This window comes from Orcinus orca, chromosome 21 (genome assembly GCF_937001465.1).
Source record: "Orcinus orca chromosome 21, mOrcOrc1.1, whole genome shotgun sequence".
Taxonomy (NCBI): Eukaryota; Metazoa; Chordata; class Mammalia; order Artiodactyla; family Delphinidae; genus Orcinus; species Orcinus orca.
Window position 1 is genome coordinate 23,494,415 of NC_064579.1, and position 8,932 is coordinate 23,503,346.

The window sequence follows — 8,932 nt, forward strand, 5'->3', positions numbered from 1 at the left end:
TGTACTTGTTTAGGGCTTTGAAAGCTCTTGGTCTAAACTAACCTAAATTCCTAGTCCAGCACTGATAGAATGGGTATTATGGGTAGTAATCGTGTGGCTATTATGATTGGTAATGATAGGAAGGTTATTTCTTTGTATGTTCAAATTGTTTTATTTTTGTGTTGTTTATTGAAGGGAACATAGTTAGTGACGTGGAGTATGTTAGCTGCAAGTAGAAATATATGCTGAGGACTGCTATGATGGCTATTAGTGTTGGTAGAATGATGTTATCATTTTTGTTATCTCTTGGATAATTATTCATTTGGGTTAAAAACTCTGATAGTGATGGGTGATGTCCTAATGATACTATAATGGTGAGGGAAAGGATTGTGATGGGAGGTGTTTTATCTCGTGTGTGTGATAATGATACTCTTGCAGTACATGATCTGGGCATAAATAATAAGAAGAGAGTTGTGATGATATAAATTAGTATGTTTAGGATTGTTATAATCTGAATATACATTATAATAGCTGTTATCCATCCTGTATGGGCAATTGATGAGGAGGGTGTAATTTTTTCCAGGTGAGTATGGCTAAGTCTGCCTCAGCCTCCAGCTATGATTTATAATATCACTATGATTAATAGTATATTTAGGTTGATGGATGGTGACATGTGGTATAAAACTGATAGGGGTGCACTTTCGTCATGTTAATAGCATCAGGCCTGCTGTTCATGGGATGCCTTGTGTGACTTCAGACACTCGGAAGTGAAATGGGGAAAGCCCTACTTTTGTGACAAGGGCGATTGTCATGAGGGTGGATGCTGCTGGATTAAAGATTTTTGTTATTCATTGTGTTCTTTGACCAGAGTATATTAGATTAATGATAATAGCCATTATAAGTAGTATTGATGCGGTGGATTGTTTTAGAAGATATTTGTTGGATTCTTCTGTAGCTTATGGATTCATGTTTTTTTATTAGAATGGGGATACCATTAACCAGTGTGAGCTTGTTATACAATTATATTTCCTGAGATAATGGTCAGTAGAATGATAGTAAAAACAATAAGAGTTTATTAGTACAGGAAGGATATACGACAAAATTTTGGGGGTATGGGCCTGAAGCTTGCTTAGAGAACCTTATTATATAGCATGTGGTGTAATGTGGTAGCATGGGGAGTGTAAAATTCTTAGGAAGAATTCAGTTCCAGGAATAAGAGCATTGAAACCTCTATGATTTACTCTATCAAAGTCACTCTTTTGTCAGACATATTTCTTAAGGTTGTGGTGGGTTGCCTGGTATGATGACAGGTAGTGAAAGCTCTCATATACACAGGGCTAATGCTAGTAGTAAAAAATTTTTTTATAAGAGATGTACATGTTGATCATATCAAAATTGTGGGTAGGATGCCTTTATTCATAGAAAGGAGATTGTTAGATGTGTTTTAACGATGACTTGGGCTGTATATAATTCTGGCACGTAAGGATTGTCCAATGCTCCTAAAAATAGATTATTGTGGAAATGTTTATTATAAGGAAATGGACATATTCTCTAGGAAGGACGGGGTGAGTGGACCTGCTACATTTTCTACATTGAAGCCAAATACAGGTTTTGATTCTACTTCTGTTAAATCAAGTGGGGCTTCATTGGATTTCTGCTACTGCAGAGATAATCAAATTCTGGGTAGGGGTCAGGAGAAAATTAGTCATAGATGTTCTTGTGTAATAATTACTGTTGAAAGTGTAAATTATCCATTTATCAGGACTGAGAATAGAATAACTGCTAACGTTACTTCATATGAGATTGTCTGTGCTACTGTCCGTGGAGCTCCAATGAGTGAGTATTTTGAATTTGAAGCTCATCCAGATCAGAGAGTGGAATAAATGGCTAGGTGTGATATGGCTAATATAAATAGTATGCCTACATTTATATGAATTAGTGGAAAAGATACGGGAAGAGGAATTCATGTTGTGAGAGCCAGGGTTAAGGCTAGCATTGGGGCAATAATATATAAATTGATGATGTTGACGGTCATAGTGGTCCTTTAATAAATAATTTGAATGCCTCAGCAATGGGTTGTAATAATCCATAGGGGCTGATGATTTTTGGCCCTTTCTGGATTTGTATATAGCCTAGGATTTCCCATTTAGTTAATATGAGGAATGCTATGGTGAATTAAATTGGGTAATTTATGAAAGAATGTTGATTATAAATATATTCTTAGGAAGAGGACTTGAGCCACTGTAGATAAAGGTTTCAGTTTTACATAATTACCGGGCTCTGCCACCATAACAAACCCTGTTCTACAGTAGGGTATGTATCAATTAATTGAATGTAGATTATATCATCATTTAGTTTGAAGACATTTTGTAAAGTAAGCCGTATTTCTCTTGTCCTTTCATACTGGGAGAAATCTGTAATAGACAGAAACCAACCAGGATGACTCCAGTCTGAACTCAGATCACGTGGGACTTTAATCGAACAAACAGACCATTAATAGCAGTTATACCATTGAAATGTCCTGATCCAGCATGAAGGTCATAAACCGTATTGTCGATATGAACTCAAGAATACAATTACACTGTTATCCCGAGTATAACTTGTTCTGTTGATCAGTGTTTTAGAACAACAGGTGATAAAGCATTTTGACTAGCTGGTCTAAATTTTAATGACTCTGAGGTGGTTTTATTCTCCAAAAAATAAATGGCGCACCGGCTTCAGTAGTTGTGGCACTCAGGCTCAGTAGTTGTGGTCCACTGGTTTAGTTGCTCCATGGCACGTGGGATCTTCCCGGACCAGGGATCGAACCCGTGTCCCCTGCATTGGCAGGTGAATTCTTAACCACTACGTCACCAGGGAAGTCCCAGAATCACAGTCTCCCTTTTAATATACCTTAAGCCCAAAGAATCCATGGAAAATTGTTACAGAAAATAAGACAATAAAATATTGTAAGGACTATAACAGAAGCATATAGTACACAGTTTATATAGACACATCCCAAGCAGTTACAAAGTATATTGAAAGGGAGGCTGCAATTTTAAAAGAATAAGATAAAATATACCCACAAACTCCCAATTTTTCCTGAAAAGTTGTAATCTGAAACCCTATTGTAGGAAGCAGAAGATTCCAGGAGACATTCTACAAATGAAGGACTCTAAACCCTGGGGGTGGATAAGGAATTCTGGAAGGAAGGTATCCTCACCCAAGGAGAGCAGGTTCCTATAGTTCTCTAACATCATATCCCTGTACAATTCCCATTGATCTTGGCTCAGGCATTCCCACTCCTCTTGAGAGAAATCTATGGCCACATCCTGGAATGTCACCTGTCCCTGAAATTAAAAGTACACATGCCATGTGGCCACGGGAAGAGTTCATAATGTGACCCAAGAAGAAAACAGCAAGAGAACTGGTTTTAATTTAGAAGAGTGTCTTGAATTATCCACTTATATATTTTTTTTTTCACAAAGTAACATTCTCTACCTTATTTCTAACTATAAGAAAAGAGTATGACATGTGATCCACAAAACCAGTATAGAGACTATACTTATCTGGAAAAGAAATGATAAAATGATGGTTTCAACACAGGTATATGCATTTTTGAGTGTTTTATTTATATCAAACTGGTTAAAATGTGTGTAGTTTTCAGACAGAAAAGACATGTCGAGGTAGAAATGTACCTTTCAACTATTCATGGGTACACAAGTACACTGGGGAGATTGTAAAAGTGCAGATTCTGATTCAGTAGTTCTGGTGGTCCTGAATTCCATTTTTTTTTTAACAAGCTCATTTTTAACTAGTGATGCCACAGTCTCTGATTCGTTAACCACAATTGTGAATAGTAGATAATAAGGAAAGGTAAAAATTCATATTTAACTTTGAACATAAAGTGTTTTATGGATTTTACACGTTTAATAGAATAGTAAGCACAACAGCAACAATCATTTGTGAATATTTACTGTAGACTGTGTATCTATCTTTCTAACGTTTTTGTGTAGGATTACAGAAAACAGGCCTGGGCTGCGGCCACAGTGGGCGGGGCCCCCAGGCCGGGCCGCCCCTCCAGGACGCCCGAAGGGGCCCTGCGCTCCTGGCGGCTCCCTCCCCCGACGCCCCCTCCCTCCCGGAAGGCCTCGGGGCAGAGCGGTCCCACGCCCTGTGCCCAGAAAGGAGCCCGTGTCTCCGCAGAGCTGGAACTGCCGCTCGGGGTCTTTTCCCTCCGCCGTCACGGAGCTGCCCCGAGGGGAGGGCGGCCTCACTGAGGCTGCCGGCTCTGGAGGGGCCCCGGCGGCCGAAGCCGCGACAGTCGTGCGGACGGCGGGCCGGGTAAGTGGGCGCCGACCCTCCGCCTGGTCCGGTGCTTGGGCGGCAGCGCAAGACCAGCTTCCGAGGGGCAGGGGTTCGCTGCCACCCGCCGCTGCTGTGTAGAAAGAGCGGCCCCCAGCGTCTGGTCCGGGGAACTTCAGTCCCACCTCTCGCCCCTGCCCTCGGCCTGGCTCGCGGGGCCTGGGGGGCGTGGGGAGGGGGTCAGCCTGAGCGTCCTGAGGGGAAGCGGGGCAAGGGAGGCGCAGGGTCCGGCTGCCTCGTCAGCGTCCCTCCTCCCGACTGCGGGGAAAGCGGCCGAAAACTCCTCCCGAGGCTCGCAGGGCCCTTATTCAGCCGAGCCCCTCTGCGCTCCTTCTTTCCTGAGCTAAAGTACCCCCGCAGGGCGGGGTAGGGGACAGGGCAGGGGCCTGGCGCAGGTAATGGGGAACATTAAAAGGTGATTGTTAACTAAGGAAAACCAGCTCTCCCAACGTGAGGAATGTAGCGCTTTTCTTTGTATGCGAAGATGCCAGAGTCTGGGCTCACTGAAATCCTTCCTTTGATGTGCACCTCAGCTCTCTGGGGCCTGCATTCTGTATTTGCATATCCTGAGTTCCTCAGGGCCCGCGGCTCACACTGGAGGGCTGCAAGTGCTGATGACTGTGACAGCCTTTGTTTACTGAGATGGCAAGAAATATTCCATTTCTCACAGGCTCGAGGGGCAGACAGTGAAAAAGAGTCAGAGAATCTCACTCATCACCCCACGAGCAGACTAGGAAGCTGAGGCTCCGGGAAGCCAAGTAATCCAGCCGGAAGCACAGACGTGGGACCACGGAATGGCGTTTGCACCCGCCACCTGTCCAGGGGGACTGCCCACTCTCCGCAGCTTCCACACCTGTTGCCTTCACCCCCCTCCCGGGACCAGCTCACAGAGCCTCCTCTTGGGGGGATTCACTTACCTTCTTCTAACAGGATCCGTCTCACTATCTTGTTTTGGGATCATCCGGAAGGCTTGTCACTCTGAAGCAGGTTCAGCCTCACGTCACCAGGGCAGCTTTCCTGGATCACACTCACCACCTGCACGTCCACTCTCAGCTCAGACCCAGAAAGACCCCCTCGGCCCCGAGCCCCATGGCTCTGCCTGGGCTCCCACCCCCTCCTGCCTGGTCCGTCCCTTTCATGTCCCCTGCAGGGTCACCAGGAGCTCCCACCTGCCCCAGGTAGGCTGTCTGCTCTGTCCTGGGGAGGCCTCCGTGGTGTCAGGTGGAAGACACAAGAGGTACTTGTGGGGTCTCCCTCATGCAGCACAGTGGCCAGCACCCACCTATTGACCTCATCACTCTAGATGGACAGGGGTTCAAGGGGTCCGTGGCATCTCCTGGTTCTCATTTCACCCCAGCACAGCCCACAGGGAAGTTGCTAAGTAACTCTGTGCTGGCTGCACAGAGAGGACGCTTATACATACGCCCCCGCTCGCAGCCCACGGGGCTCTCGTGGTCAGGCCCCTCCCCGGGTATGGAGCTCACCTGGGCCGACACCCAGCAGCCCACGGGGCTCTCGTGGTCAGGCCCCTACCAGGGTATGGAGGTCACCTGGGCAGGCACCCAGCAAGGCTGGACACACAGGAACTGTGCACGTAGCCCTCATTGCAGAGCACCCCCAGCCCACCTGTTGGCCAGAGCTGATACAAAGCACCTCAGAGCAGGACCTGAACTGACAAACAGCAGCTCCGGGACAGGTCTGTGACCCTGGGCTTCACTCTGTGCGGCCTCCTTCCACCGGGTCTTCCAGAGGCTTCCACTGCAGCTGGGGCACCAGGCCTCTGTCTCCACCCACCACCCCTCCTCTCCCTTACTCCTGGCTTCTTCTCATTAGGAGAGGGTCTTCTTGAAGTTGTCTCCCACTCATGGACCAGACAAAATGTTGAGAAAACAAGCAGAGATGCAGCTCCATGTCTATCCTGACCCTCAGGACCCCACACCTGTTCCTTGGAGCTGGCCGGTGCAGCAAGGCCCATTTTCTGCAACTCTGAGTCCCTGATGTGCAAGGATTGGCTGACCTGGGCAGCCTGACCCGGCTGGCCAGGCCTCCCCAGGTGTGCCTGGGTTGAGGTCTATATAAACACCGCTCCAGGCAGCAAGAGTACCTGCAGCTGTGGCTGACGCCATATTCTCTGCCCCGTCAGCAGTGTCAGGGCTGGGCTGGTAGGTGGGAGTGAGGGGCTACGGCTCTGTGGGTGGCCCGGTGTGAGTGGGGCTCTCCTGGACTTTCTACAGGAGTTGCCAGGCTGCCACCTGCTAAAGAAGAGGATGTGTCACCCATACCTGCCGCTGGAATTTCTCCCTGGGCAGAGGTGAGAAAGGGAAAAAGCAGTGGGGGCCGGGACAGGAGGGGTACCTCAGGCAGGGAAATGGAAAGCTTCCAGAAGAGCGCCCGGGGCCAGGACAATCCTGGCTGCCCTGCAGGCACCAAGTCAGCCGGCGTGCTGTCGCTGGTGTGGCTCCACGGCCCTTCCTCTAGGCTTTCAAGTCCTTGTACATATTCAGGTGTTTTACCTGGGAAGGGTGGGAAAAGTTCAACAGCAGCTGGCCTGGGGCTCAGCTCACGTTTACTCAGAGATGCCTCGGCATGGTCCCCCAGCTTTGCAATGAGGACGCTCCTTGCGGGGGGGCTGCTGGCTGCATGGGAGACGATTTCCCACCTCTGACCAACTTCAGAATTGTTTACCACTGGAGCAAGTGTTATGATAGGGTTTTCATCTGTGTAACTAGTGGGTTCTTAACTAGCAACGTGAACGGTGACATCAGAAGTCCTGATTCAGGATGGAAATACTTACCCCCAACAGGTACAGGCGTAAAAACCTGGGGATACCGTGTGCAGCCGGCACCCTTAGGAATGGGCTTCCGACTGACCCCTCAATATTCTGGTGTCCAGCCACTGCTTTAGGATTTCTGGGGCCCAGTGCTGACTCTAAGGGTTCTGCAATCCAGCCTCTGTCAGCCTTTAATGAGACCCACACTTCCAGGATCCTACAGAGTAGGGTCTGTGTGACCATTCTGTGGCTTCTGTAACAAATGACCACAAGTTGTGTGGTTTAAATCAACGGGAATTCATCCTCCCCTAGTCCTGGAGACCAGACATCTGAGATCAAGGTGTTGCAGGGCGGAAGTCTCTCCACAGGCTCCAGGATAGGGTTCTTCCTGCCTTTTCCAGCTTCTGGGGGCTCCAGGCATCCCCAGGCTTGTGGCTGCATCCCTCTCGTCTCTGCCTCTGTCTTCACGTGGCTTCTCCCCTATGTCTGTGTCTCTCCTCTTTTGTGTCTCATAAGGACTCTCTCAATTGGATTGAGGGCCACCCTAACCCAGGATGACCTCACTTCTAGATCCTTAACTACATATACAGAGACCCTTTTCCCAGATATGGGCCTGTTCACGTGTTCTGGGGGGAGCACATCTTTCGGGGCCAGCATTCAACCCATTACCTGTGTATAAAATAACCCTGATTTTAGGAGATTACCAAGGTCCCATATAGACTGGCACAGACAGCAGCCACGTGGGTGAGGGTCTGGGGAGAATGAGGACCCTGGAATCACCTGGAAAGGATGAAGTCCTGGCTGCATTAGGTGAGCTCTTACACCACGGGGCCTGTGGAAACAACCACTCCACTCTGTCCGTGGAAGGGGACCCAGTGCCGAGTCCAGAAATGGTTATGTTGCAAAGCTGGCTCTTCTGGGATTTCATCGTCAATAGCATCATGTAACCAGTAACTACGGGCTTGGAGGAGTCACTCTCTGGCACACGATGACAGCACTGTCACTTTAGGCTCATCCAGCCTAGAATAGGAATATTTGAAGGAGAAGAGTTTGGGAGATTGTGAAGCTTGGTTGTCAAGGAAACTGAGCGGGTTTGTCAAGGAAACTTCTCCCTTACACTGAAGGCAGGGCTGGGAGAGCTGAACTCCAGGGATCTTTTAAAGTCGCTGCTCTGAAGCACCATCACCTGAGAGGTGGTCTCAGCGTGAGCTGGGGTTTGAGAAAAGTGTGATGAGATGAAGCCTGACTTTCTGTGACAGCTGGGAGGGGTTTGTAAAGCACCTTGGCTTTTAAGGCAAAGTTTGTTGCTGGAACAAAGTGTCTCCCAAAACTGGGCTGAAGCTCAAGATGTCTCTGTCCCCTTCTTGTGAGAGTCCAGGGCAGGTGGGTGTCAGGTCCCGGGCTCTGCCCCCCTTGTTTCTCCTCCTTGCTTCCAGGTGAGGGCTCTAACCGGTAGGGTGGGGTGACCAGCTGGGCTTCATGCCCTCCATCCTAGGATGCAGGCTGGCCAAGGCCCTCACCACCTCCACCCCTTCCCCTTGGTAACACAAGAAACTGCGCCCCAGCTGTAAGGGGTGGGAAGGCTGGGAGGTGCAGGGTAGCCATGAACAGGCAAAAGGGAAATGGTTTCTGACGGGCAGCTGAGCGGCTCTGCTGTGAGGGTCACCTGGACGCTAACGCACAGACTCTGGGTCCTATGAAGCTTCGATGCTTTGTGGTTCTGGAAATCCTATAGGAGACGGTCCACAGCAGGTGAAGCTAATGACCTCAGTGGAGTTGGTGAAGCCAAAGATCTGCAGTTCAGACTGAAGGTGCCGATGTGGGTGTATATACAGGACA

The 8,932-nt window shown here is 48.6% G+C and overlaps 1 long non-coding RNA gene across 1 annotated transcript; it reads right to left on the reverse strand.

Annotated features, from left to right (window-relative positions):
* Positions 1-4,326: 4,326 nt before the first annotated feature.
* Positions 4,327-6,809, reverse strand: LOC117197408 (uncharacterized). Its single transcript, XR_004477995.2, has 3 exons — positions 6,428-6,809; positions 5,241-5,358; positions 4,327-4,517 (listed from the first exon to the last, which is right to left on the reverse strand). It is a non-coding gene; the product is annotated as an uncharacterized LOC117197408 (long non-coding RNA).
* Positions 6,810-8,932: the final 2,123 nt, after the last annotated feature.